Consider the following 27,835-nt stretch of genomic DNA (forward strand, 5'->3'; position numbering starts at 1 on the left):
CTCCACCCAGAGGCTGGGTCGCCTGTGCCGCAGGTACCGGGGAAGGCACAGAGCAGTGCCTGAGCTCCAAGTGGAGGCCCAGACACCAGGGAAGCAGGGAGTATAGAACTCATCTAGATGTTTACGATTCCTCACCCTTGTCTTTGACAGTGTCCCCCACCCCTCATAGGATGGGGCTTCTTCTTTTAGCATTTGCCTGTATGGAATCTTTTCAAAGTGTTTAATTAAGTTTTCAGAGTGTGACAACTCTCTATCTCTTTGCAACTGTATCTCATACATTTATATAACAGCTAATCAGGTTATGTAATGACGATTACAAGTAGTACAATTGGCGTAAAGAGGTTTGGGATCAAATACGATGGATTCTCAGTACACATTCTTTAACCCACTCATTCATTCAAGAAATGTTTATTGAGTGCCAGGTAAGAGGGGACTAAGTGGAAACGGGCTAAAGGAACTTTCTTGGGGAGATGAGAATGCCCTAGATCTTAACAGGGTGTGGCCTACACGAGTGTATGCATTTGTCAAAACTCAAGCTATACCTTCACGATATATGCCTTTTGCTGTACGCAAATCATACCTCCAAAATATTTATGTGTTACCGTTTATTTATTTATAATATTCTTATAAGATAGCAGTGAATATAATCATATTGATAATAATCGCTTATTTATTTAAAAATTTTTTTATAGAGATGACATCTCACTCTGTTGCCCAGGCTGGTCTCAAACTCCTGGGCTCAGGCGACCCTCCTGCCTCAGCCTTCCGAAGTGCTGGGATGACAGGCATGAGCCACTGCACCCTGCCTGGTAATAAGCACTTTCAGAGCCAACTATGTGCCAGGCACTGTTCTAGGAGCGTTGTATACATCAATAGATGTATTCTTCACAACATCTCCATGACATATTGTTATTTTCTCCATCTTAGAACTAGGGAAATCACCGGGCATGGTAACTTGCACCTATAATCATAGCTACTCGGGAGGCTGAGGCAGGAAGAGTGCTTGAACCCAGGAGTTCTAGCCTGAAGTGAGCCATGATCGTGTCACTGCACTCCAGCCTGGGGAACAGGGCAAGACCCTGTCTCAAAAAAAAGGGAAAAGAAAAAGAAAAGAAAGAAGGAAACTGAAGCACAAATGCCATCAAGCAAGTTGCTTAAGTCACACGCTGGTAGGTTGCAAAGCTGGGAAAAGCTGTGATTCAAACCCAGGCCTTCTGGCTCCGCAATCTGTGGTTGGTTTTTTTCTTTTTTTCTTTTTCTTTTTGAGATGGAGTCTTGCTCTTGTCACCCAGGCTGGAGTGCCATGGCACGATCTTGACTCACTGCAACCTCTGCCTCCCGGGTTCAAGCGATTGTCCTGCCTCAGCCTCCCGAGTAGCTGGTATTACAGGCATGTGCCACCATGCCCAGCTAATTTTTGTGTTTTTAGTAGAGATGGGGTTTCGCCATGTTGGCCAGGCTGGTCTCAAACTCTCGACCTGTGATCCCCTGCCTCTGCCTCCCAAATTGCTGGGAGTACAGGTGTGAGCCACCGCACCCAGCCCAGAATCTGTGCTTTTAGCACTAACTAGTTTTTTTTTTTTTTTTTGACTCTGCAAAATAGGGAGCTCGCCCCCCCACCCCCGTACTGTCCTCATGGCACTCCATGCTTGGTGGAGAAACATAACAAAGGACCTCTGACTTGGCTCAAAGGACTGACAGAACACAGACAGCAGGGAGAACAGAACCCCCGGCCTCTACATCCAGGGCCCTGGAGCTAAGTGTGGTTGCCTCTCTTGGTCTCCATTCTCAGGAGGATTGTGAGGGTTAAGTAACTTCCAATGTCAGGTATGTGAATGCACCCGGTACTGCAGCTGGCACACAGCAGGTGCTTGACGGGGGTAGGTTAGCTGCATAAATGAACCGAGGACAGAATCCAAACCAGCTAATCAGAAGCCTTGCGTTATATTACTTCAGACAGGATTCCAGATTCGCTCCGGGGAAGACTGCCTCACTCCAATCCCACACAGCCACATAAACGGAGATCTGTGAGTCTGGCATTGCTGTGAGAATCTTCAGGTCTAAAGTAATGGCTTATGCAGGTGCACAGAGATGGGGCTGGGGCACCCACAGAAGAGCCCCAACAGCCTGGAGGGTACCAATTAGGGGAGTGAGAACAAAACCAGATTTTCTCTGGTTGGTCATGACAAGGACTGACCATTGAGCTCTTGAGACTGGACCATAATAGACCCACAGTCTTCTGCAGTCCTCAGAGAAGGGAGACTTGCTCTCATGGATACAAGTTGCTGCTGAACAGGAAATTCAGATTTATAATCTTGAGCCTCTCCAAATCATGTTCCTGACAAGAAAGCACAGCTCTGAGCCCTCATCATCCACCCAGCACCCGGCTTGCAGCCAGCTAAGAGTTTGGCATCTGTTCATGCATTGGTCCATGCATTCATTCATTCATCCATCAGATACGTATTTATTTATTTATTTTTATGAGCATGAAGAAACATTAAGGAGATTGGTCTTTAAAGGGCGGTGTCCACATAACCATCTTTACATGGGGCTCACCTATAGCTCTTGCCGCACAAGCAGATTCTGGGGCCCTCCTAAGACCCCCAAGGCACCTGCCTGGTACTCTCCTCATGGCACCAGGACCCAAGACATATCTGATGCCCATCCAAGTTTGAGTTCAATCTTCACATCTTTAGCCCTCTGTGCCTGCAAGGATATCACAACTCAAAGAAGTTGAGGCCCTTGGCCAAGGTTTTAGATGTCAGAAGTGTGGTGCTAGGATTTGAACTCAGGCCCATCTGTACCCGTTGTCTCCTCCTCCACCCCCATCCCAGCAATCAGACACCACTGAACCACAGCAGCCGCTTCACCACGATTCAGCTCAGTAAACCATTTTCAACCAATGGCACTCAGTTATTGAAAATCCATGGGGCTCCACGTCCCATGAAAAGATTAGGAAACTCACTAAGTAGATCTCTAATGACCTCCATTCTTTTTTCATCTCCCCCACAAAAGGACTTGTATTTATGCACAAGAAGAGAAAAAAAAATCCAACATAGGATATGAAAAATCTCCAACTGTTCAGCCCCCAGGCGTATATAGGAATGCCTCCTACTTCACCCTTCCTTCCTAATTAGCCGTGGCTGTTAATGACACACAAATATGCTTTGATCATCAAGTAGCAACTTGGTGTGGGGTGGGGTAGGATGGGATGGGAAGAATCTTGCAAGGGGGTCAGGGAAGCCAAGTGGACACAAAGGAGGCCGGGAAGAAGACGATGGGGCTGCTGGCTCTATGCCAGGCCCACGTGTCCACCTCAATCCCTTCTAACAACTGAAACACTGGAGGATGGGGGTCACTCTGGAGAGAAAAATGGCACAGTTTGAAGAAGAGGCTTAACCCACTTAAAACACCAGCGGAACCTGTGCCACGGGTCCATCATTCCAGGCAGAGGGAACAGCCTGTGAAAAGCTGGGAGGAGGGAATGTCGCCGAGCCGTGAGCAGCCCCGGTGGTCCAAAAGGGAGGCCAGGCAGGGTGAAGTTACTGAGCCCCTACCATGTGCCCAGCACACTCGTTACCGTATGGAATTCGCACCACCATGAACAGTATTATGATTCCCTTTTTACAGATGGGGAAACTGAGGCTTGCTCAAAGTCTTGCTCAAAGTCACACGGCTAGTAGACAGGGGAGCAGGGATTTGAATCTGAGCTGATTTTACTGCAAAGATCTTAACAGGTCACACCACAACCTCTAAAAACATATGGGGAAACTGAGGCCCATAGCCAGTGTCATGGAGAAGACATCGATTCAAAGCTGCACAACTGGGATACACATATGCTCACTTTTCTAAAAACCCAAAAGCAGGGATGGAGTCTCGTTATTTTTAACACATCACACAGCTGACTACAGGGCTTTCTGCAAATGAGAGGAGCTCAATAAATGTCTGTGGCTCAACTCCAAAGGATGTCAAAGTTGAGAATCATCTAGCCTCCAATGCCTCAACAATGAATTTAGGAACCCAAGCTCCAGTCCTGTGTCTGTCATCAACTTGCTGTGTGACCTTGCATAGGTCTCTCTCCCTCTCTGGGCCTTGGCTTCCTCAGCTGTAACAACAACAACAACAACAACAACAACAACAACAACAAAGAGTGAACCAGAAGGATCTAGAAGTTCTGACAACCAAGGCTCAGGAACTCCTCCTTGAAGAACAATTCCGCACCAACCTCGTGTCCCTCAGCTACCTGTTTACATGGGCACCTAGGGCTCATTTAAAAACATTTATGGATAATGAAACTCTATACATCATCTGCCAGCATGGCTACCTTTGTATGCTCTTCAAATGCAGCACCAGAGACTCCAGAACATCCCAGGCTTTTCCTGCCAAGATGTCTGCAACGTGGCTGCCACATGCAACCCTCATCCTTCCCAAAGCCGAAGGCAATTACCAAGAAGAAAAGAACAGGCTCCTAGCTACGAATTAAGGAATTACCGGTGTTAAATCATAGGTGTGCCCAGGGAATGGCTGTTTCTAGAAATCAGGCTGGCGCTGCTGGGAACGTGAGGTACTGGATAACTTCTGGCTTTGGCAGAAAGCAAATATTTGGACGTGGAGCCAGGAGACGAGGGACTGGGAATTAATAGACCGTGAAGAGTATTTCCAAACACCAGAAAATCTGCCCCGCTCTGAACCTCCCCTTTGACAGGTGATAACTAGAACGACAATAAAAGCCACTGTTTATAAAGAACTATGTGCCCTCCACCAGCATCTCCTGTCATTCTCATAACAATTCTGTGAACTGATATTGTTTGCGCCACTTTGTAGCAAAAGCAAAACGCTTTATCAGAGCAGAGAGACTTGCCCAAAATTACACCAGGAATCAAAGGTTCTATGACCTAAAAGTTAGTGTATTCCAAAGGCCTACTACTAATGCTTTGGCCTTGTCCAGAATCTGTTGGGTAAGGCCACATGGTTACTTAAGGCCTGGCAGGGGTATGAACTCACATCCCAGGTTGAGCTCTTACGATCCACATCAGTGATTCTCAACCAGGGGTGACTTTGCCCCCTACATTCGGCAATGGCTGGAAACATTTTCGGGCATCACAACTGGGGACGGGAAGGATGGTGCTGGCATCTAGTGGGCAGAGGCTGGGGAGGCTGCTCAGCATCCTATGGTGCCCAGGACAGCTCCCAATGACAGAGAATTATCCAGCCTCGAATGTCAATGTCACCATGGTGTGAAACCCAGGTCTACACCATGGTACCTCTCAGGAAACACACCCCAGATCTCTCAATCCACTTCCTCAAATGGGAGGCACAAGAAACGAGACATCAGCAGACCTGGGCTGGAGTCCATGCTTGGCTGACTATGAACTAGGTGATTCTGGGCAAGTCACCTCTCCCCAAGTCTCAATTTTTATCATTTGCAAAACAGACATGACACAGATAACACCTACTGGATGGGGATTTCTATAAGGATTTAAGACAGTCTGCTTAGCTTAATGGCTGGTACGTGGTCAATGCTTAAAATATGTTACTCTTTAAGCCTTAATTTCCCCATCTATAAAATGGGACAATAGCCTCCGCGCCTTGATGTGGCCCTCTAGTTTTGTCCTCTGAAATTTTTACAAAGAAGTCATATCTTCCCAGATGGCCTAGCTGCTAGATGCGAACAACCTGGAGAGGCGGCTGCTATAGACGGCCCCTGGACCAGCAGCTAACTTTGCATGAATACAAAATCAATGGTCAGGCGCAGTGGCTTACGCCTGTAATCCCAGCACTTTGGGAGGCTGATGCAGGAGGACTGCTTGAGCCCAGGAGTTCGAGACCACCCTGGGTAACATAGTGAGACCTCCATCTCTACAAAAGCTGCAAAAAATTTGCCAGGCATGACGACACATGCCTGTAGTCCCAGCTACTGGGGAGGCTGAGATGGGAGGATTGTTTGAGCCAGGGAGGTTGAGGCTACAGTGAGCTATGATCACAATGCTGCACTCCAGCCTGGGTGACAGAGTGAGACCCTGTCTCAAAACAAACACTTGGTGTTAAGTGTCTGAGAACTGGCAGTTTGTTACTGCAGCATAACATACTCTTATCTGACTACTGTGTCAAGGTTATAAGGATAGCAACTGTGCCTGGCATTTATTATGCACCTCCTAGGTTCCAGGCATCGTGCTGGGTACTTCACAAGGCAGCTGAGGCTTGCAGAATCAAAGTTACCTGTCTGAGGTCCCATAGCTAGCTAGTGGCAAAGCTGGGATTCAAACTAAGAACTGTCTGAAGGGAGAGCCAAGCTCTGAACTGTATTCAGCTAATTCTACGTGTACCCCTCTTTTCTTGCCATCAGCAGGAAAGAGCAGCAGAAGATACCAAACCTATGCTTAGAAAACAAAAGTCAGAAGTGTTCACAAACTCTGCAATTTTTAATTCTTAGTAATAAGGCATGCTTCAGACCCTCTTTCCAAGGGAGCAGGACAATCTGACAGGACTTCTCTGGACTAGAAATTGATGCTGGAGAAAAGCCACCATGCTCTTGTATCTCTGCATACAGGTCGCCGCTGTTTATGGCCCAGCTCTTACAATGAATGTTTGATGAGTTAAGTCGGGTAATGAGCACTTAGAATCCAAGAAACAAATTCCATCCCAAGCCGGGAGATTCATGCCAACTCCTAAAAGGGTGATCCGCTCAAAAGCCCCAGGCACCCTGACCCCAGCCTCTTTTATGGGCAAGAACACATGAGACAAGAAAGGCATCCACTGGGAATACCAACACCTACCACATTACAGACCACGGGCAGGTCTTCCTACCTCAGTTTACTCAACTGCAAGACAAGGGATTAAATAATACTCCCTGGCCATCCTCGGACTATTTCCACAAGCATAAGTGAGAAGAAATATGTACTAATTATCTCTGGCTGTGTAACAAATAGCCTTACAACTCAGTGGGCTGAAACAATAAACATTTATTATCTCACACAATTTCTGGAAGCCAGGGATCTAGGAAGGATTTCAGTGGATGGTCCTGGCTCAGGGTATCTCATGAGTTTGGAGTCAAGCTGTTGCCCAGAGGTGCAGTTTCACCTGCAGGCTGGAAGATCTGCTTCTAAGCTCACCCGTGTGCCTGTTGGCAGATTTCAGTTCCTTGCTGGTGGTGGACCGGAGGCTTCAGTTCCTCACCATATGGGCCTCTCTACAGGGCTGCTTGAGGGTCCTCAAGACACAGCAGCTTTCCCCAGAGTGAATGCTCCAAGAAAGGGAGGGAGTGACCAAGAGGGAAGCTGCAGTGTCTTTTGAAACCTCATCTCAGCTGGGTGCGGTGGCTCACGCCTGTAATCCCAGCACTTTGGGAGGCTGAGGCAGGCGGATCACAAGGTCAGGAAATCGAGACCATCCTGATTAACATGGTGAAACTCCGTCTCTACTAAAAACACAAAAAATTAGCTGGGCATGGTGGCAGGTGCCTGTAATCCCAGCTACTCGGGAGGCTGAGGCAGGAGAATCACTTGAACCCGGGAAGCGGAGGTTGCAGTGAGGCAAGATCATGCCACTGCACTCCAGCCTAGGCAACAGAGTGAGACTCTATCTAAAAAAACAAAATCCCTCATCTCAGAAGTAACACCATATATTCTGCAGGTCACACTGACCAACCCAGTATAGCATGGAAGGGGACTTCACAACAGTGTGAATAACTGAAGGCAAGAAACACTGGGGGGGCCACCTTAGAGGCTGTCTATCATGTTTGACTGCAACTTGACTGCAACTTGCCAACTACCATGTTTGACTGCAACTTGCAGTTCTGATCAAATAACCATGGTGATGATGATAATGACTGTACACTGAGATCCTACTGATACAGGACAGGCAAAGTGGGGCTCAGCCCAAGAGGGTTCTTGGCTTTGCCCAAGAAAGAATTCAAGGGCAAGCTGGAGATGGAAGAAAACAGCTTTACTGACGTGGCGGTGCTACGGTTCCATAGGCAGCTGAGGGCAGTTTTGGAGTCACATTTATACCCACTTTTAATAACATGTAGACTAAGGGACAGTTTATGCAGAAATCTCCAGGGAAGGGGTAGTCACTTTTGGGTCACTCGGTCATTTCCATGGAAAGGGACAGTAACTCCCAGGTGTTACCATGGCAATGGTAAGCTGACATGTCACACTAGTGAGCATGACTGATTGGAAAGCTGCTTCTGCCCTGGTTCTGTTTTTGCTAGTCCTCAATTTGGTCCGGCGCCTGAGCCCCCACTCTGGAGTCAAGTCCCGCTTCCTACCTCACTATTATGCACCAAGCCTTGCGCTGCAGTTCTACACACTGCGATTGTGGAAGGGATAATATTCTTGACTCCATTTTACAGAAGAGAAAACTGAGGCTTTAAAAAGGTACAAAAACTCCCCAAAGCCACATAGCAAGGAAGACGCAGAACCAGGATTCAAACTCACAGCTCTCAGATCCCACAATTCACCTGCTTAACCAGTGGCGTATACTGGAGCTGGCTTGTCCTGGTCCCCCAGGGACAACTGTAATTTTCAGGAGCCAGGTATTAAACACAGCCATTACTGAAGATTAAATGATCTAAACTTACAATTAAAGAAATCACATTAAAAGCAAAGGTAATAAATATTCACATCTCATCACTTCCTAATTACTTTGCCACATTTTATTATTTTCCATGGGCTTGCGGTCACTTATGTCTATTATATCTGTGTGGTAAAAATACTAAAGAGCAGTAATCTACTGCCCATCTTTCCCCAACTTTGTGTTTAGTGACAACTAGTTAGAAGCTTACAATTGGCTATGGTGGGAGTATTTATACCACCAAATTGGGCAAATGCTACCAATCAAAGTTTTTTCCCCAAGAAGACAGGGTTGTTAAACATTTTACCAGCACACCATTATCACTAATCTAATACATGATTTCTTTTGTAAGGGCTTCTCTTGCTAAAGACTCCATTCTTTTTTGCTTTTTTTTTTTTTTTTTTTTTGAGATGTAGTCTTGCTCTGTCGCCCAGGCTGGAGTGCAGTGGCGTGATCTCGGCTCACTGCAAGCTCCACCTCCCGGGTTCACGCCATTCTCCTGCCTCAGCCTCAGGAGTAGCTGGGACTACAGGCGCCCGCCACCATGCCCGGCTAATTTTTTGTATTTTTAGTAGAGACAGGGTTTCACCATGTAAGTCAGGATGGTCTTGATCTCCTGACCTCGTGATCCACCCGCCTCGGCCACCCAAAGTGCTGGGACTACAGGCGTGAGCCACCGCGCCCAGCCAACTGAAGACTCCATTCTTCGTGAAATCCGAAAACATAACACTCCCTGTGATGTGTATCAATCCAGATTTCCTTCCTGAAATTTCTGACTTCCTGATGTGGAAGCAAGAAGCATTTGTCTGAACAAAACATCTGAGATTAGAAAACGCAGGGAGAGGGAGAGAAAAGTGAAAGTAACAACGGGGCCTTCTGATCACAGAAAGGAACGTGAGCTTACTTAAACCTCGGGGACCTCTCAGAAATCCAGATGAAGAAGTACACACGCAGGCCCCGCCCCTGCAGGGTCACTCCTGATAGCCCAGAACGGGAAATGACCCAAATGTCCAGCCAGACAGGTTAATAAATTATGGACCATACAAATGTTGCAAGGGCATTAAAAGTGTCACAAAGACATATAAAATTTTCACATCTTTTAAAGGATATAAAGACACAGAGAGTTGGCAATTTTGTTTGGAAAAGGGGGGAAAAAAGACAAGAAGGAAATGCATTCCAATGCTAGGAGTGGTTTTCATCAATGTGATGTTAGGAGAATGGGTGGGTTTTGTTTTCTTTACGTTTTTCGGTATGTTCCAAGTATACATTGAGCACATCCTATTTTTTTGGTTGGGGAGAGAGGAAAGGAGATTAACATTATTTAAACAAAAGCAGATCCCTGAGGAGCACCGGAGCCCTCTGTTCTGCCCCTCCATTCACTCCAGGTCTCTCCCAGAGGCACCTACTCTGAGACCCAGTCTTTGGCCCGGGCTAGATCTATATATAAAGGAACCATTGTTCTCTGGGTGACATCATTGTGCTGCCAGGAGGGTGAAAGGAGACCTGAAATTGGGTGAGGCCAGCCCAAAAGAAAGCAGTCTGTCCGGCCTGTCTGGCGACACTGTAGCAGAGAATGAAGTGACATCATGCTGGCCTTTGGGGCTGAGTTTAAGTCTAACCCCTCGAATCCACACCCCAAGGTGAAGCCCGAGAACAGGGCACCTGGCAGGGCTCTGGACATGAGGTAGCAGGTGGCAATCGGCAGTCAGCAAAGGCAGCTGGAGATGGAGGAAGGGTGCACAGCAGCTGGACCCCAGTCCTTTGAAGCCCAGATCTCCAGGAGAAATGTATTAATAACAACCTGTGCCTAGCACACAGCAGGCACTCAGTAAGTGGTAGCTAGAGTTGTTATTCTGTTCTTCTCTTCCAACACTCCACACAGAGGCACAGATCTGATCACAGCTCTCCCTTGCACAGTACCCTCCAACACTAAAATCTAACATCCTATCAGAGCTCCCCTCCCTGGCCCTACCTGCTCTGGCCCCTGGCCCACCTCTCTGAGCTCACTTCTACCCTCTCCCACTGACTTGTGCTGCTCCAGCCACTCTGGGCTCCTTGCTGCTCCTCAAACACACCAGGCACGAACCTGCCTCAGGGCCTTTGCACTGCCTTTCCTGCTGTCCCAATGTCCCTCCAAACTTTCTGGGGCTCATCCCCTCATTCATGCAGGTCTCTGCTCCAATGTCACCTCCTGAGAAGACTTTCCTGACCACTCTTCCTAAAATCCACTCCCACAGGTCCCCATGCCCTGTTACATTTTCTTCAGAGCCCTCACCATTATATGAGAGTACTTTCTTTGTTGGTTCATTGGTTTACTTAGTTGTTTAATGTGTCTCCCGGCTCCTATGAGTCCCGTGAGGGCAAAGACCCTGCCTGTTTCTTCCTCTACCGAGCACCGTATCTGATACAAAAGAGGTACTCAATTCAAAATCCCTAATGAATGAGTGAGTGGTTTTTATCATCATTACACTTCAGATTTTCCATCCTGCCCTCTACAGGGAAAGAATTCCATACCTCCCTGGACTAGAATCCTGGCATCAACTCTGAGATCATTCAGGATGGTGTGGCCATACACTTGTCATCTCTTAGGAGCTGTATCACTTATCCTCTCCAGGCCTCACTTTACCCATGTATAATATGGAGATGGTGTCACAGGGTGGACATAAGAATGAAGGACAGTGGATTTCTGGAAGGCAGATACTCTGTGAGCTCCTAGCCACTGTTCCGGGTACTGGCAATATCAAGGTGAACCAGGACAGCCAAAGCCCTGGCCCTCGTGGACCTGACCTCCTAGTGGAGGAGTCAGAGAATAAACCAGGGAACAAGTAAAATGAAATAAGTACAGACTGAGATAGGTCCCCGGAAGAAATGAAGAAGGATGGGTGCAGGGAAACGCAGAGGGCTCACCATAGCCTGGAACATCGGGAAGCCTCTCTGCAGAGGTGAAGAGAGGGTAAGGGCATTTCAGGCAGAGGGAACGGTAATGGCAAAGTCCTGAGGTCTGGAAGGAGCAGGGGGTAACTGGTGAAGAGCAGGAAGTCAGAGTGGCAAGGGCAGTGTGAGCATAAAGGACAGGGGTAGAGCTGATGTCAGCAGAGAGGCAGGGCCAGGTCGCACAGGAAAACTGGGCATCTAAGTCTGGAGTGAGGCAGGGGAATGACTTGATCTCTTGGGTTGTTGGGGAGAGAATGGACTGGATGGGAGGGGCCACAGTGTAAGCTGTGGGGAGTGTGTGGGGAGCTGAACAGTGGCCCCTAAAAGGATATGTCGGCTGGGCGCTGTGGCTCACGTCTGTAATCCCAGCACTTTGGGAGGCTGAAGTAGGTGGATCCCTTGAGACTAGCTTGGGCAACAAGGTAAAACTCTGTCTCTATTAAAAATACAAAAAAATTAGCTAGGTGTGGTGGTGTACACCTGTAGTCCCAGCTACTTGGGAGGTTGAGGTGGGAGGGTCACCTGAGCCTGGGAAGTTGAGGCTGCAGTGAGCCGTGATTGCACCAGTACACTCCAGCCTGAGTGACAGGAGGCCCTGTCTCAAACAAAAAACAAAAAACAAAAGTTATGTTTGCATCCTAGCCCCCAGAAACTAACTGCAAATGTGACCTCACTTGGAAAAAGGGCCTTTGCAGATGAAATGAAATTGCAGGTCTCCAGGTGAGATCATCCTAGATAATCCAGGAGGCTCCTATGTTCAGGCACAAGTGTCCTTATCAGAGACAGGAGAGGAGACGACAGAGGAGATAGTGACATGAAGACAGAGGCAGAGATTCGGGTGACATGGCTACAAGCCAAAGAATGCCTGGAGCCACCAGAGGCTGGAAGAGGTAAAAGAAAAGATGCCCCCCTAGAGCCTCTGGAGGGAGGTGTCAACTGCTGACATTTTTTTTTTTTTTTTTTTTGAGACAAAGTTTCACTCTTGTTGCCCAGGCTAGAGTGCAATGGCGCCATCTCGGCTCACCGCAACCTCCGCCTCCTGGGTTCAAGCAATTCTCCTGCCTCAGCCTCCCAAGTAGCTGGGATTACAGGCATGTGCCACCACACCCAACTAGTTTTGTAGAGATGGGGTTTCTCCATGCTGGCCAGGCTGGTCTCAAACTCCTCACCTCAGGTGATCCGCCCGCCTCAGCCTCCCAAAGTGCCGGGATTACAGGCGTGAGCCACCACGCCCGGCCGACTGCTGACATTTTGATTTTGGACTTCTGGACTCCAGAACTGTGAGAGATGAAGTTACGTTACTTTAAGCCACCACGTTTGCGGTAATTTGTTACAGAGCCAGAGGACCCCAGTACAGAGACAGTACTGATGGAGATGGGGCTGAAATGGGGCTTCCAAAGGCAGGAGTCCTATACATCCTTTCCTTTCAATTCTCCCCCACTGCTAAAGCTGTGTGTGTGTGTGTGTGTGTGTGTGTTTAGTGGGGGGAGATGCTGAGCCCTGCTGAATATTTTAAGCCTCCATTCCAGTCCATAATTAACACAGAAGCAAATACTCCCACTCAGCCTTGGGCTGGAGGACTGAATGCTCAGCTCTGGGGCCGACGTTTAATAGTGAATCCCCAGTGCAGGGCGTGGTCATGCTCCCAGCACGGCCGACACAGGCTGAATGGAGTCCCCACTTCACAGGTCCCCAGCTGTGTAGCCCCAGGCCTGTGACTTTACCTCTCTGTGCTTCAGATTTCTCCATTCGCAAAGTATGGGGCTACACCCATAGGGGCAGCTGTGTGGTTCCCGGCAAGTAGGAGAGGCTCAGTGGATGTGGGATCCCTGCCCTCCTCCCCATATTTAAGTCACTGGGAGAATACCCCAGCTACAATTGTTGTGCCCCACACCACATAATATATGGCAGTGTTCTCAAACCTGGATGGGGGCTGGAAGGGGCATTGTGATTCTGCCCTGGAAGGGACTTGGCAATGTCTGGAGATATTTTTGGTTGTCACAACTGTGGGATGCTACTGGCTTCTAGTGGGTAGGAACCAGGGAAAAGCTTACAATGCACAGACTCTACCCCTTACCCCCACAGCCACAAAGAATTATGTAGCCCAAGATATCCTTAGAGCTGAGGCTGAGAGACTCTGATACACAGCAATAGTTTGAGGTTACAGACAGACCCTTGATATTTTCAGATAGTTCCCTCATTTTCAGCACATATATGACATATTTACATTCTGATGTGTTTTATTATCAGCCTCACTAGAAGGCAGCTCTGTGAAGGCAGTTTTGTGTCTTTCGTTCACAGCTATTTCTCCTGCACCAGGATTGTGATAGGTACTCAGTAAATACTGGTTGAGGGGGCCAGGTGTGGTGGCTCACACCTGTAATCCCAGTAGTTTGGGAGGCCGAGGTGGGTACATCACCTGAGGCTGGAGTTTGAGACCAGCCTGGGCAACATGGTGAAACCCTGTCTCTACTGAAAATACAAAAATTAGCCAGGCATGGTGGTGGGTGCCTGTAGTCCCAGCTACTCAGAAGGCTGAGGCAGAAGAATTGCTTGAACCTGGGGGTTGGACGGTGCAGTGAGCCAAAACTACACCACTGTACTCCAGCCCATGCGACAGAGTATATACATACATGCATACATACATACATACTGGTGGAGGGGGCGGGGTACAGTGGCTCATGCTTGCAATCCCTGCACTTTGGGAGGCTGAGGTGGGAGGATCACTTGAGGCCAGGAGCTCAAGACCAGCCTGGGTGACAGAGCAGGACCCCGTCACTACACAAAAGAAAAAAAATGGCTGGGTGTGGTGGCACAAACCTGTAGTCCCAGCTGCTCCAGAGGCAAGAGGATGGCTTGAACCCAGGGGATAGAGGCTGTGGTGAGCTATGATCAAGCCACTGCACTCCAGCCCCAGTGACAGGGCAAGACCTTGTCTTCAAAATAAATAAATAAAAATAGGCTGGGCGCAGTGGCTCATGCCTGTAATCCTAGCACTTTAGGAGGCTAAAGCGGGTGGACCACTTGAGGTCAGGAGTTGGAGACTAGCCCGGTCATCATGGTGAAACCCTGTCTCTACCAAAAATACAAAAATTAGCCAGTGTGGTGGTGGGTGCCTGTAATCCCAGCTACTGGGGAGGCTAAGGCAGGAGAATCACTTGAACCAGGGAGGCAGAGGTTGCAGTGAGCCGAGATTGTGCCACTGTACTCCAGCCTGGGTGACAAAGTGAGGCTCTGTCTCTAAATAAATAAATAATAAATACTGGTTGAAAGAAAAAAATGAGTGAATTAATGAAGACACACAAATTACATGCACCTGATGCTTAGCATGGAGCCCTGCACACAGTAAACACAAATACAGGTCGATTAGGTTCTTACTCTGCTTCCCTAAGGCACCAGTCTAGCCTTCTAGGAAGGTAGGACTCACGTTACAGTCTGAGCCCCCTAAAAGGTAACGTGGAAAGAACATTTATTCAGCACCTCCTGTATGCCAGGACTGTGCCGGCTCTTAGTCTACTCTGTCCCATTGAACCACCCACCAGACAAGTCCCAGCTGAATCTCCATGTTTCAGATGAGGGCACTGAGGCTGAAAGAGGTGATTTAAGTTGCCCAAGGCACTCAGTTTGCACATGGTGGTGAGTTGAGACTCAGGCCCAAGTCTGTCTGACTCCAAGGCCCTCTTGGGGCGGCACCCCGTGACCTCAGAGACCCCCCCCATCTTCCACTTTTATTGCAGTCTTGGCCCCTGTGCCATTGCCATTGTTCCTGGGTTCTGGAATTTTCTGTCTGGCCTCTAACTGGAGTCCACCTTGTCTCCTCGGCTAAACCTGGCGTACCAGGCGTGTTTCTCAGGCTCACACGGGACTGCAGCACAAACGTGCCTCTTCCTGCCTTTGTGGCTCAGAGACAAAGCATTTGTTTTCCCTCTTTCCCCCTTTTATCCCTTGGACACAGAGGCAGGCAGGCCATTAGCAAATTACTTCAAGGCTGGATTTGGAAAACATTTCAGGGCACGCCTTTGAGGGTTGTTTTATGCCCGCAATAGATTCTTCTACACTGCTCTGAGTAAATACAAGCCGGAGGCAGGAACCAGGATGAAATGAATGGATTATTTAGATAAATCACGTACAAGGTCGGAAAGACTAAAATCCTGCCCCCTCCCAGCCCCAACCACGGATACTGCTGTTGTCCCAAACTCTTAAGTAATTGTCTGTGGCTTTAAAAAGTTTCTTCCCATAAAACGAATATTTAAGTGAAGTCTCTGGGTAAAAAGGGTGTGTGTGGGTTTTCCACCTCACTGGAAATCTTTGAAGGGACAGTTCGAGAGGAAAGGTTTGGTTGCCGCAAGAACTAATTTTTAAGCACCACAAGCTAAGAACAGCCACGCCCACCATGCATTTACCAGCACATCAATGCACGATCATCCCCATTTCACAGTGGAGGAAATCAATGCACAGAGAGGGAAGGAGTCTGCCCAAGGTCACTCAGCTGGGACGCAGCAGAGCCAGGACTCAACCCCAAGCAGGGGGTCCCTGGCCTTGTGTTTCGTTGACTTCTCTTCAAGACTGCACGTGTTCCTATCCCAACTCTGCCTTTATCCTGCCCAGACAGAGTGTCTAGGCAAGCAACAGAGAGAGGGCATTCACAAGTGTGCAGCTACTGTGTGCCTGGCACTGTGCCGGGGGCTTGCTTCAATCTCATACCTAGCACTTGGTTCTCCTCATTGGACACAGGAAGAAACTGAAGCTTAAGAATTGGTCAGGGCTCCTCAGCCAGGAGTCTGATTCAAGCTGTCAAGGCCAAGGCCAGCTGGTGCCTACCACCCAGTAGTGTGGCTACATGGGAAGGAGCCTGAAGCTTGAATGTATTTCGCATGTATTTACACTCTTGGTGGCATCCCGATGCAACAGGGAATGGCTCTGCACCACCCAACTTCATTTATTCAACCAGCTGGAGAGGCAACTCCTCCGGTGGCACCAACCTGTAACACAGGAAGAGGCCTAGGGGATTCAGGCCAATGCCCATGGTCACACCACTCCCCAGGGTGGGGAAAGAGGGATACCAACAGAGCCTGCCTGTCACCAGCCCCCTACCCTGAGAGAGAACAGGACTCACAGAGAAACAGAGAGCAAGGCAGAGAGACACATCACAGAGACAGAGATACACACAGAGGGAGACAGAATGAATGAGGGGCCTTCTTTCCCTGTGCCAAGTCACACCTTCCAGAGGTTGGGGAATCTGTCTCATAAATTTAAGCCCCACTAATTCGTCCAAGGCCACAAAGGAGCACAGACCCACTGTGAAGGAGACGTCCTGTGAACGAGACACATGTCATGCCCAAGTGCTCGGCTCCTGCCTTGCATTTGCACCTGGCTGCTCTGGCTGCTGTGTGGCCTGGGGTGAGTCACCACACCTCTGGGCCAGCAGAAGGGATACTGAGCCCCTGCACCTGGCAGGGCAGCTGTGAGCTCTGCCACCTCCAGTGAAAGGAGGGCCAGCTCAGGGCTCCTCCCTAAATGCTGAGTCCCTTAATGACTACAGCACTCCTGGCTAGGAGGAACCCAGAAAAAGGGGCTGGCTTAGCCCTTCGCCTGTCCTCAGGTGCTCCCACAAACTGGGCCAACGCAGTCAGGGGGTAGAAGTCTCCTATGTGAAAATGGCAGCCCTTCTCTTTAGGCTCACGCTTGGTCAGTGATGTGGGCAGCCCTGAAGTAATCAGGAGGGTCTGGGGAGAACATCTGCCGGGAGCTGCACTGGAAAGAGCCATGAATGGGGAGGTCAGAGCCTTGGGTTCCCGACCTGGCTCTGCCACTCGCTCACTGTGCTTCCCCATGGTAGGCACTTTCGCTCTCTGGGCCCAATCCCACCTCTCCGAATCACCATAAGGACCTTATGATTGTTTCTGCACTGTCCCCCAGCAGGACACAGGCCAAGTTTTTCATCATTAGCTGTCATTCCACCCTGCTGTCCCAATCCAAGCCCTCCCGAGTCTGCCTGAGTAAGAAATAAAGGCCTCCCGCCCTGGCCTACTCACACCAAGCCCCAGGTTCACGGCCAGTGGGCAAATTCGCCCACCATCTCGGTCTCCTAAGGCCCTTTCCTCAGCAGTCCAACGAAAGCTCGGTAGAACGACAAAAGCTACAACTCAGTGTGCACATGACATGGCCACTTGTGCTTCCTAGGAGGGTGAGAGGAGATGAGGCAGGTGCCACTAATCCACCCTAAAAATAGGGGGAAGGATGAGCTTTCGTGTGGGGAGCTGGGGTGTTCACACTTAAACATAAATCAACCGGCAAATTCAGCCAAACTCATGTGCTGGCCCTGTCCACATAGATGTCGAATCCAGCAAAAATTTCCTGACCGACTTCGGGAGAGAGAGGAATTATTGCTACGTGCCTCTTTCCCAGGTACAGGGGACAGGAAGTGCCTGGGCTTTGACTGACAACTATTCTGGGAGCAGTAACTTCCCGGGTTTGATGTCTGAGACCCCCTCCCTGGGAGGACTGGAGGGGAGGAGCTTTCAGTGTTGTTTTAATATTTTTTAAAACATAATAAGCTTACAATATCTGGCGGCTCCGAATCTGTGTGCCTTTTCCTCAGTGAAGAAAATCTCTGTTGGCTGCGAGCAGAGAAGCGGCGGAAGGATTCCCGACTCCGGGAAGCCAGGTGTCGGAAGGAGGAGGTACGCTTGAAGGGGGTCCGGCTGCCCGACTCTGCACTCCTCCGTTCATGGCCCACTGTGGTGGTCACCAAATTGAGGGCTTCCTGGAAGGACCTCCTCACGGTGCCCATCCACTGGGTCATGTGGGTCTGAGCCACTGTGAGTTTATCTCCCAGGTAATCCATGGGGCCAGCCAGGAGGAGAGGGAAGGAGGAGGTTAGGGAGGGCGAGAGCAATTAAAACGCCAGTGTCCTCTCCGCTCTTCTGACTCTTTTGCTCATGGAAGTTCTGGGCTTGCTTGGAGGAAAAAAATTTGAAAACAGCAGCAGCTCTCTTCAGGCAAACCAAGGGTAAGTAAACATCCCCGAGCCAGCAGCCGGCTGCATCCACGGGTGCCGCTCAGAATTAAGAGGCAGCTAAGTGCCAGGCTGCGAGTCCACCCCAGCGGAGTTGTAAAGTCAACACACTGGGCAGTCCAGGTTCCAGTTCCAGGGCTCACCCAGCTGATCGGCGGAGACAAGGAGCTTTGAGGAACAAGCCGGCTGCACTCACTCCAGGGCGTGACGGTCCCCGAAAGGCGGGGGGTGGGGAGTGGGTGGAGGGGGCGGCCTTGGGCACCCTTGTCCTCACTTCTCTTCAGGTAGGCAGCCCCCCTGAGGTGCACCCTCGAAGGTTCCGGTGGGCAAGCTGCCGCGCCCTGCTGCCCCCTGCCCGGCTGCCCTCGGCCAGACCCCGCTCACCTGACCCATGCAGGTTTTCTGTCCTTTGGCTGGAGATTCCAAACCTGTCGGCCGGCAAGCGGCTAGCTCACTTCCGGAGGCAGCCACCAGGGCCCCCCGGGTCCCCTGGCTGAGCAGCCCGGGATGACATCAGCCCCCGTCTTAGCGAGGGGCTTCGCTGCCCAGGAATGCAGGAGGGGCCTCGGGGAGGCGGAGGCGGTGGCGGTGGCCGCCCAGGGAGCTGACGTCCGCCCCCATTTTTTTCTCCCCCAAGTCCCAACTCGCTCACAGTCCCTCGGGGCTGATGACAACTTCACGTGCCTGCTAGCCTACCCACCCCTGTGTCCTCACCGCAAAAGCGCACCAGGAAATGCGGCTGCATGTGTGTGCATGTGTGTGCACGTGTGTGTGTGTGCCTGTATGTCGGAGATCTGGCAGCCCCGGGGAAGGTTAGCACTGCTGGGAAACGGCTTCTGCCTCTACTGTTACAGGCAGTGTCTTGGGACCTCTGGTCCGCTGTCAGTCTGTCTCCCTCTCGTGGTCTGTTTCTGTTGATTTCTCAACCTCGCTCTCCTCCCTCTCCCTGTGTCTCAACTTCCACTTGCTTGTCTCTAAGCTTCTCTCCTCTCTCTCCTTTTCAGCTGTCTCTCCCTCCCTCTCTGGAAGGCAACACTGAGCCAGGTGAGACAGCCCCTGAGGTCACCCCAGGAAGGACTGCGGCAGGCTGTATTTCAGTACAGGTGGAGTTGCCATGGCAACCCGGGGCACAGCATCTGCCCCGTCCTGGGCAGCAGGCTCAGCACTAGGAGCAATGGGAATGATTCATGGTTTACACCAGGTCACATGAGCTAGCTGGGTTTTAACCCTTACAGGGCTGGAGTACTAGGTGTAGGGAGTACGACTAGACCCTAACACCCACTGTCCTCGGCCAGGCCCCGCTCATCTGATCCATGCAGGTTTTCTGTCCTCTGCCTGGAGATTCCAAACATGTCAGGGTTGTAAGAAGGGGGTGGGCAGCAGCTGGATCCTGGAGGTCAGGCATACCTGTTAAAGGAAGTTTCTCTTTCCAGCAGGAATCCATGTCCCCCCAACCCCACTACTTTTACAGACAAAGAAATGCAGATTCAGAGACATAGATTCACTTGCCCAAGGTCACACAGGAAGGATGCTGCCAGGGCATGCACCAGAGCTGCTCCCACCCCAGGTTTTCCCAGGTCTGACATGGTACCTGGCCCAGAGTCAGGACTCTGTAAATATTTATTCTTCGGACACCAAGTACACGATTGAAACCCGGGTCGCTCAGAATGCATCCTATGTCCTTTCCACCACCACCTCAGTTCAGTTTTGAACAAATATTTGTTTTCTAGACACTGGTCAAAGGGCTTCACTTGAGAAAGTTTATCACAAAGGATTCTCTGGCAATGTGGCCAACAGATCTCTTTCTTCTCCATGTATTCCTAGTCCTTATAGCTATTCATTCTCTCTCTCTCTCTTCTTTCTTCTTCTTCTTTTTTTTTGTACAGGATCTCACTCTGTTGCCCAGGCTGGACTGCAGTGGCGTGATCATAGCTCACTGCAGCCTTGGCCTCCCAGGCTCAAGCGATCCTCCCACCTCAGCCTCCTGAGTAGCTGAGACTATAGGTATGTGTAGTCCCAGCTAAATTAGCCCGGCTAATTTTTTGGTGTGTTATTTTTGTAGAGACAGGGTTTCACCATGTTGTCCAGGCTGGTCTCAAACTCCTAGACTCAAGTGATCCACCTGCCTCAGCCCCCCAAAGTACTGGGATTACAAGCATGAACCACCGCATCCAGCCTCATTCATTCTTTCACTCACTGATTTAATAAAGATTCAGAGGGTGCCTACTCTGAGCCAGGCACTGCATAGAGATTAACAACAGAGGGCTCAGAGCCCAGCAGGGGAAGACAGTGGTGGCTAATATTTATTAAGAGGAAACTAAATGTCCAACACCATTCTAAGCATTCACAGGAATCAACTAATGAATTTTTTTGCATGAACCCATTTGACAGAGGAGACTGAGATCCACAGAGGTGAAATCATGTACCAAGGTTATGCCTGATAGGTGTCCTCCAAGATGACCATCAATAATCCTTCCCCGCTTTTATCCATACCCTGGTGTGGTCCCTTCCCACAAAGAATCAAGGTTGGTCCACATGGTTAGCAGAGTAAAGAAGTGATGGGCCGGGCTTGGTGGTTCATGTCTGTAATCCCAGCACTTTGGGAGGCAGAGGCGGGTGGATCACGAAGTCAGGAGTTCAAGACCAGCCTGGCCAACATGGTGAAACCCCGTCTCTACTATAAAAATTAGCTGGGCATGGTGGCAGGCACCTGTAATCCCGCTACTCGGGAGGCTGAGGCAGGAGAATCACTTGAACCTGGAAGGTGGAGTTTGCAGTGAGCTGAGATCATGCTACTGCACTCCAGCCTGGGTGACAGAGTGATGCTCCGTCTCAAAAAAAAAAAAAAAAAAAAAAAAAAAAAAAGAAGAAGAAGAAGAAGAAGAGGAGGAGGAAAAAGTGACAGTGTAGGACTTCTAAAGCTTGGTCATAAAAAACATCATGGTTTCCACCTTGTTCTCTGAGGTCATGCTGGGGAAAGCCAGTCGCCATGTTGTGAGGATGCTCAAGCAGTCACACACAGAAACCCACATGGAGAGAATCTGGGGCCCCCAGCCAACAGCTAGCACCACACGCTGGCCGTGTGAGTAAGCCACTATGGAAACAGATGCTCCATCTCTAGTCAAACTCTTAGCTGACTGTAGACTGGCCAATATCTTGGGTACAACCTCATAAGAAACTCCAAGTCATAGTCACTCAGCCACACTGCTCCCAAATTCCTGGCCCATAGAAATCACAGAGATACAAGTGCCCAGAGGCAAGTAGGTACACGGTCCATGAGAAAACTGAAGGTTGAAGGTGAAGGTGGGGTGGGGGGCTCTTGCAGCAGCCTATGTATCTCATGTTGATATATCCAGAAGCATTACCCCACCGTGCAGGTAAGGAAACACAAAGGGCCAAGTCGCACTGCCATGAGTGCCTGGCTATACCCTCCACCACATGCAGCCTCCTAGGTCCCAGGACTTCTGGCATCCAAAGGGGGCCTCCAAAGTTTGCCCATTTTCCCCACACAGATTGCCCATAGTAAGCTCCTACACCAGGAAGTCCTCTTCATGGCCCTGCTCCCTCACCACACAGGCCCAGGACATCCAGGGTGGAAACAGGAACAGACCTGAGAAAGAGCTGAGTCCTCCCCTCAGTCCCAGGAAAGTCACATCAGAAATACCTAAAGAGCTGGAATGGCACACAGCTTTTTAACAGACCATCTGGACATTGGGGTGGGAAATCCACTGGGGTCCTCAGGAGGAAAAATGTTAAATCAAAGTAGAAAGTAAAACACCTTTAAAAAGATCATACCCAGTATTGTCAAGGTTGTGGTGAAACAGACACATATACCCACAACAGATGGACACTAAAACTGTAAGAAATTTAATACTCTAAATCAAAAGTCTTAAAAAATAATGACTTGTCAGTAAATGACATGCATATTGAAATGTACAGCTGAAATGTACTGATGTCTATACTTTTTTTTTTTTTGAGATAAAGTCTCGCTCTGTCGCCCAGCCTGGCATGCAAGTGGCACGATCTTGGCTCACTGCAACCTCTGCCTCCTGGGTTCAAGCAATGCTCCTGCCTCAGCCTCCTGAGTAGCTTGGGACTACAGGCGCCCGCCACCACGCCCAGATAATTTTTCTATTTTTAGTAGAGACAGGGTTTCACTATGTTGCCCAGGCTGGTCTCGATCTCCTAACTTCGTGATCTGCCCACCTCAGCCTCCCAAAGTGCTGGGATTACAGACATGAGCCACCATGCCCAGCCAATAATTTATTTTGAAATACACACACACACACACAAATGGAGTGCTGGGTGCTGTGGCTCACACCTGTAATCCCAGCTCTTTGGGAGCCCGAGGTGGGAGGATTGTTTGAACCCTGTAGTCCCAGCTACTCTGGAGGCTAATGTAGAAGGACTGCTTCAGCCTGGGTAGTTAAGGTTGCAGTGAGCTGTGATCACACCACTGCACTCCAGTCCGGGCAACAGAGTGAGATCCTGTCTCAAAAAAAACAAAACAAAAAAAAGTGCCATGGATGGATGGCTACATTTTAATAAAGCACACATAGCAAAAAAAAAAAATTTTTTTTGAGATGCAGTCTCGCTCTGTCATCCAGGCTGGAGTGCAGTGGTGCGATCTCAGCTCGCTGCAAGCTCCACCTCCTGGGTTCACGCCATTCTCCTGCCTCAGTCTCCCGAATAGCTGGGACTACAGGCGCCCGCCACCACACCTGGCTAATTTTTTTGTATTTTTAAGTTTCCTGTGAGACATCTGGTCATGGGGGGGCAGTTTCACCATGTTAGCCAGGATGGTCTCAATCTCCCCATCTTGTGATCTGCCCCCATCGGCTTCCCAAAGTGCTGGGATTACAGGCATGAGCCACCACACCTGGCCACATAGCAAATTTCATAGAATCTAGCTGATGGGTGTTTTCCTATATAATTTTTCTATATGTTTGAACATTTTCATAATAAAAGGGGGAGGGGGGCGCTGTGTCTAACTTTTGACCCTATAGTTAGTGATCCAGTTCCACAAACAGGAATTCCTTTGGAAATAATAATAATAACATACAAACATTTTGCTCTAAGAATGTTTATCACAGTCACATAGATAATGATGAAAAGGTGTAAGAACCTAATTGTTCAAAAAAGGACTTGCTCAGTGTGGTGCAAGCCATGCTGGGCCAGAGGCAAAAGGAAAAAAATAAGTAACACTAATCCTGTTTTTATAGTTCTGGTTCCTTTCTCATCGTCAATTTTTGCATTCATTTTAATTTTTTAACACAATTAAAATATTATTTATAGTGATCAGTGACTTTTCTTGATGTCCCCCAATTTTGTGCCCTATGTGAGCACCTCGCTTGCCTTATTCTAGACCCACCCCGTCCTTGCTAAATAAATATAGTGTCATGATTAAGGGTTTAGAGATCCAGCTATAGCTCTTACTAGCTGTGTGATGGTGAGCAAGTGACTTGACTTCTCTGATTTTCAGAGGTGAAGTCATCGAACCCATCATTTTCATCAATGCAGCTGGTACCGCCCCTAAGATCCCCTTTTCTAGAAGGTGCACACACACCCTTCAGCTGCCGTGAATGCTGGTTACAAAAGGTTCAGAGCTCCACCCTCCTCTGGAAACTGCCCTTACTGAAGGCTATGCTGAGATGTCCACGGCCAATGACTGACCAATACAGAACACAACACCCACAACACCCAGGTCTCCTTGCCTCAAGGCACCACCAACTCAGTGATGCAATTCACACTCTGGCGGTGCCCATGGGACTGAGCTGAGGCTGGGGCTCAGCTGAAACCACATCTGTACTTAGCTTTGTCCCCTGCTCCAGTTGTTGCCCTTTCTTCCTTATGGGTTTCACTTGAGAGCTTTCTCTCAATGAATCGCTGCACCAGAATCCTCATGTCAGTCTCTGCTTCTAGGGAACCTGACCGAAGACCACCACCACCACCACCACCACCATCACCACCATCACCACTGCTAACTGAGCACTTACTATGTGCCAGGCATTACACTGCATCACCATCAACTCCTCCCAACAATGAAAGGAGGCTGATACCATTAATATGATTATCACTGCCATTTTACAAATGGAAAAACTGCAGCAGAGAGAAGTGAAATGACCAACCCAAGGTCACACAGCTATGAAGTGGTGGAGTTTGGCATCCCCACCCCGCCCCGTCTCACACCTGTGACAAGCTATATATCCTGGCCCTCACCAAATCAGTCTGGATGGCGAAAAGAGCCCAGAAAAGCAGAGACCAAATGGCAGGTGGGATCATCCAGTTCTGCCTCCTTCCAGAAAGGGGAGAGGGGTGCAGAAGTAAGCTACAAAGCCAGATGCCTGCTTGTTCCCTCCTGGCTTCCTTTAGGTACAGAGCGGTCTGCAAGTGTGACTATAAAAAGCTTCGCTTCCTGAAAACTGGGGCAGCGCAAGCATTTTCCCCCAGAGGACTTTTTCTGCAAAGTCTTCTGTTCTCTCCAGGAAACTCTTGGGATGTTTTGGGCATCAAAAAAGAAAGAAAACCATCTCTTTCTTACATAATTAATCCAAAAAATGCTGGAGAAGCTGCTGAGATCCAGGAAGTAAATGGGAATTTCATCTACAATGTGAGGGGAGGCACAGAGATCACCATTTCTAGACAAGCACGTGTGATTTCAGAAATCAGAAAATGGGCCAGGCATGGTGGCTCATGTCCGTAATCCCAACACTTTGGGAGGCTGAGGCGGGTAGATTCCCTAAGGTCAGGAGTTTGAGACCAGCATGGCCGACAGGGTGAAACCCCATATCTACTAAAAACGTAAAAATTAGCTGGGAGTGGTGGTGGGCACCTGAAATCCTAGCTATTTGGGAGGCTGAGGCAGGAGAATTGCTCGAACCCGGGAGGTGGAGGTTGCAATGAGCTGAGAACACGCCATTGTATTCCAGCCTGGGCAGCAGAGCGAGAGGAAGGGAGGAAAGGAGGGAGGGAGGGAGGGGGAGGGGGGAGGGCGCAAGAGAGAGAGAGAGAGAAGAGAGAGAGAGAAAGAAGAAATCAGAATATGTCAGTAATTCATTCATTCAACAAACATTCCCTGGACAGTTACTTTCTGCAAGCTTAGTGTTGGGTTTGAGGGGACCTACAGTCTCTGAAGAGCTCAGTATATCTATCTGATTCTTAGCCATTAAAGGGTGGAAGGTGTCCCCAAAGTTCAACTCAAATCTGAGGCTATCCCATTTTCTCCCCAAAGTCTAATATAAACATGTGTAATTTCAAGAATCCTTGGTCTGGTGGAAGAAAGAAACAGGAAAAAAAATGAACAATTGCCAAGGGTTCTGAAGAACAAGTGAATAACATGCTATGGGAACATAATAGGGAGGGGTGAACCCCAACCAAGAAATTCAAAGGTTGAGGAAAGAACAGGGCAATGATCACTTATTAAAGACTTAAAATTAAAAGAAAGGTATCTGGGTGGGGTTTTGAAGGATAAATAGGAGTATTCCAAGAGGGCTGAAAGCGAGACCACCACGTGAAAAGGCCAGAAAGTAGGGGCACGTTCAGTCTTGCCCTCGGAGTTCTGGACATGTGGCATCCCTGCCTACCGCTGCCCTCCCCTCCTCTCCCGCCTCCAAGACAACCTTCAGCTTTTTCCAGATCTCCCGCAGGAGGTCCCATTTATATGACCCTCCTCACATCCTGCTTCTTAAAAGATTGGACATTCCAGGACTATGCATCCTAGACTACGTACACTAATATTATGTTAATAAAGAAGGTGGGGCCAGGAGCGGTGGCTCACGCCTGTAATCCCAGCACTTTGGGGGTCTGAAGTGGGCGGATCACCTGAGGTCAGGAGTTCAAGACCAGCCTGGCCAACATGGCAAAACCCCATCTCTACCGTGGTGGCAGGTTCCTATAATCCCAGCTACTCAGGAGGTTGAGGCAGGAGAATCGCTTGAACCCAGGAGGCAGAGGTTGCAGTGAGCCAAGATTGCACCACTGCCCTCCAGCCTGTGCAACAGAGCAAGATTCCATCCCAAAACAAAACAAACAAACAAAAAAGAAGGTGGTACAGTGGAAATAATAACAACCACTAATGGAGGATTTACTGTGTACCAGGAAATGGTCACTTGCACATCTCACCTCATTTAACCCTCAAAACAACCCTTAAGGGTGAGTCCTGTTAGTGATGTTCCCCATTTTGCAGAGAACAGTGAGGTTTAAAGAGCCAAAGGACTTGCCCTGGGCTGGGTGCAGTGGCTCACGCCTGTAATCCCAGTACTTTGGGAGGCCGGGGCGGGCGGATCACAAGGTCGAAGTTTGAGACCATCCTGGCTAACACGGTGAAACCCTGTCTCTACTAAAAATATAAAAAATTAGCTGGGCGCAGTGGCACATGCCTGTAGTATCAGCTACCTGGGGGTATGAGGTGGGAGAATCGCTTGAACCTGGGAGGCAGAGGTTGCAGTGAGCCGAGATCACGCCACTGCACTCCAGCCTGGGTGACAGAGCAAGACGCCCTCTCAAAAAAAAAAAAAAGGGACTTGCCCAAGGTCACTGAGCTGGCAAGAGGGCTCTGGGACTTGAACCCAGACCTGTCTGATCCCAAAGTCTTTCACCACCTCATTTCTCTACAGTTATCTGGGTTGTTCCCCATGGCCTCTTGTGAGGGTCAGGAAAAGCCTTCAGAACTGAGGGCTTGCCTACTTGCCAACTGCATTAGTTTCCCTTTCTTGTCAACTGGCCTGGAGACAAATTCCCAGGACTACATGTGGGAAGGGCTGGCTCATGAACTCAGCTTCAACCTACTTTTTTCTCTCTTTCAGATGGAGCAACACCGTCAGTCAGAAGGTAGCAGATGGCACAGGGCTTCCGCGTAAGGCCTGCATCACCTTAGTCATGGTTTTCTCATCTTGTATGAGGCCCACCCGCTTCAAAAGGTTGTGACAAAAAAAACAACCGAGATAATTTGTGCCCCTGGCACATAGTAAACACTCAATAAGGCTGGGCGCAGTGGCTCACACCTGTAATCCCAGCAGTTTCGGAGGCTGAGGCAGGTGGATCACTTCAGGCCAGGAGTTCAATACCAGCCTGACCAACACGGCAAAACCTCGTCTCTACTAAAAATACAACAATTAGCCAGGCATAGTGGTGTGCACCTGTAGTTCCAGCTACTCAGGAGCCTGAGGCAGGAGCATCTCTTGAACCCAGAAAGTGGAGGTTGCAGTGAGCGGAGATCGCACCACTGCACTCCAGCCTGGGTGACAGAACAAGACTCTGTCTCAAAATAGCAACAACAACAACAACAACAATACTCAATAAATGGTGACC

The 27,835-nt window shown here is 49.3% G+C and overlaps 1 protein-coding gene and 1 long non-coding RNA gene across 2 annotated transcripts in view; one reads left to right on the top strand and one right to left on the bottom strand.

The window, feature by feature from the left end:
• KIAA1671 (KIAA1671 ortholog) overlaps positions 1 to 27,835 on the bottom strand; it is a 180,044-nt gene that overhangs the window by 65,193 nt on the left and 87,016 nt on the right. The window lies entirely within an intron of this gene.
• Positions 17,841 to 27,810, top strand: LOC111522041. The gene is made up of 5 exons (XR_002725134.1): positions 17,841 to 17,916; positions 18,110 to 18,346; positions 19,531 to 19,570; positions 20,413 to 20,530; positions 27,331 to 27,810. It is a non-coding gene; the product is annotated as an uncharacterized LOC111522041 (long non-coding RNA).

This window comes from Piliocolobus tephrosceles, chromosome 19 (assembly GCF_002776525.5).
Source record: "Piliocolobus tephrosceles isolate RC106 chromosome 19, ASM277652v3, whole genome shotgun sequence".
NCBI lineage: Eukaryota > Metazoa > Chordata > Mammalia > Primates > Cercopithecidae > Piliocolobus > Piliocolobus tephrosceles.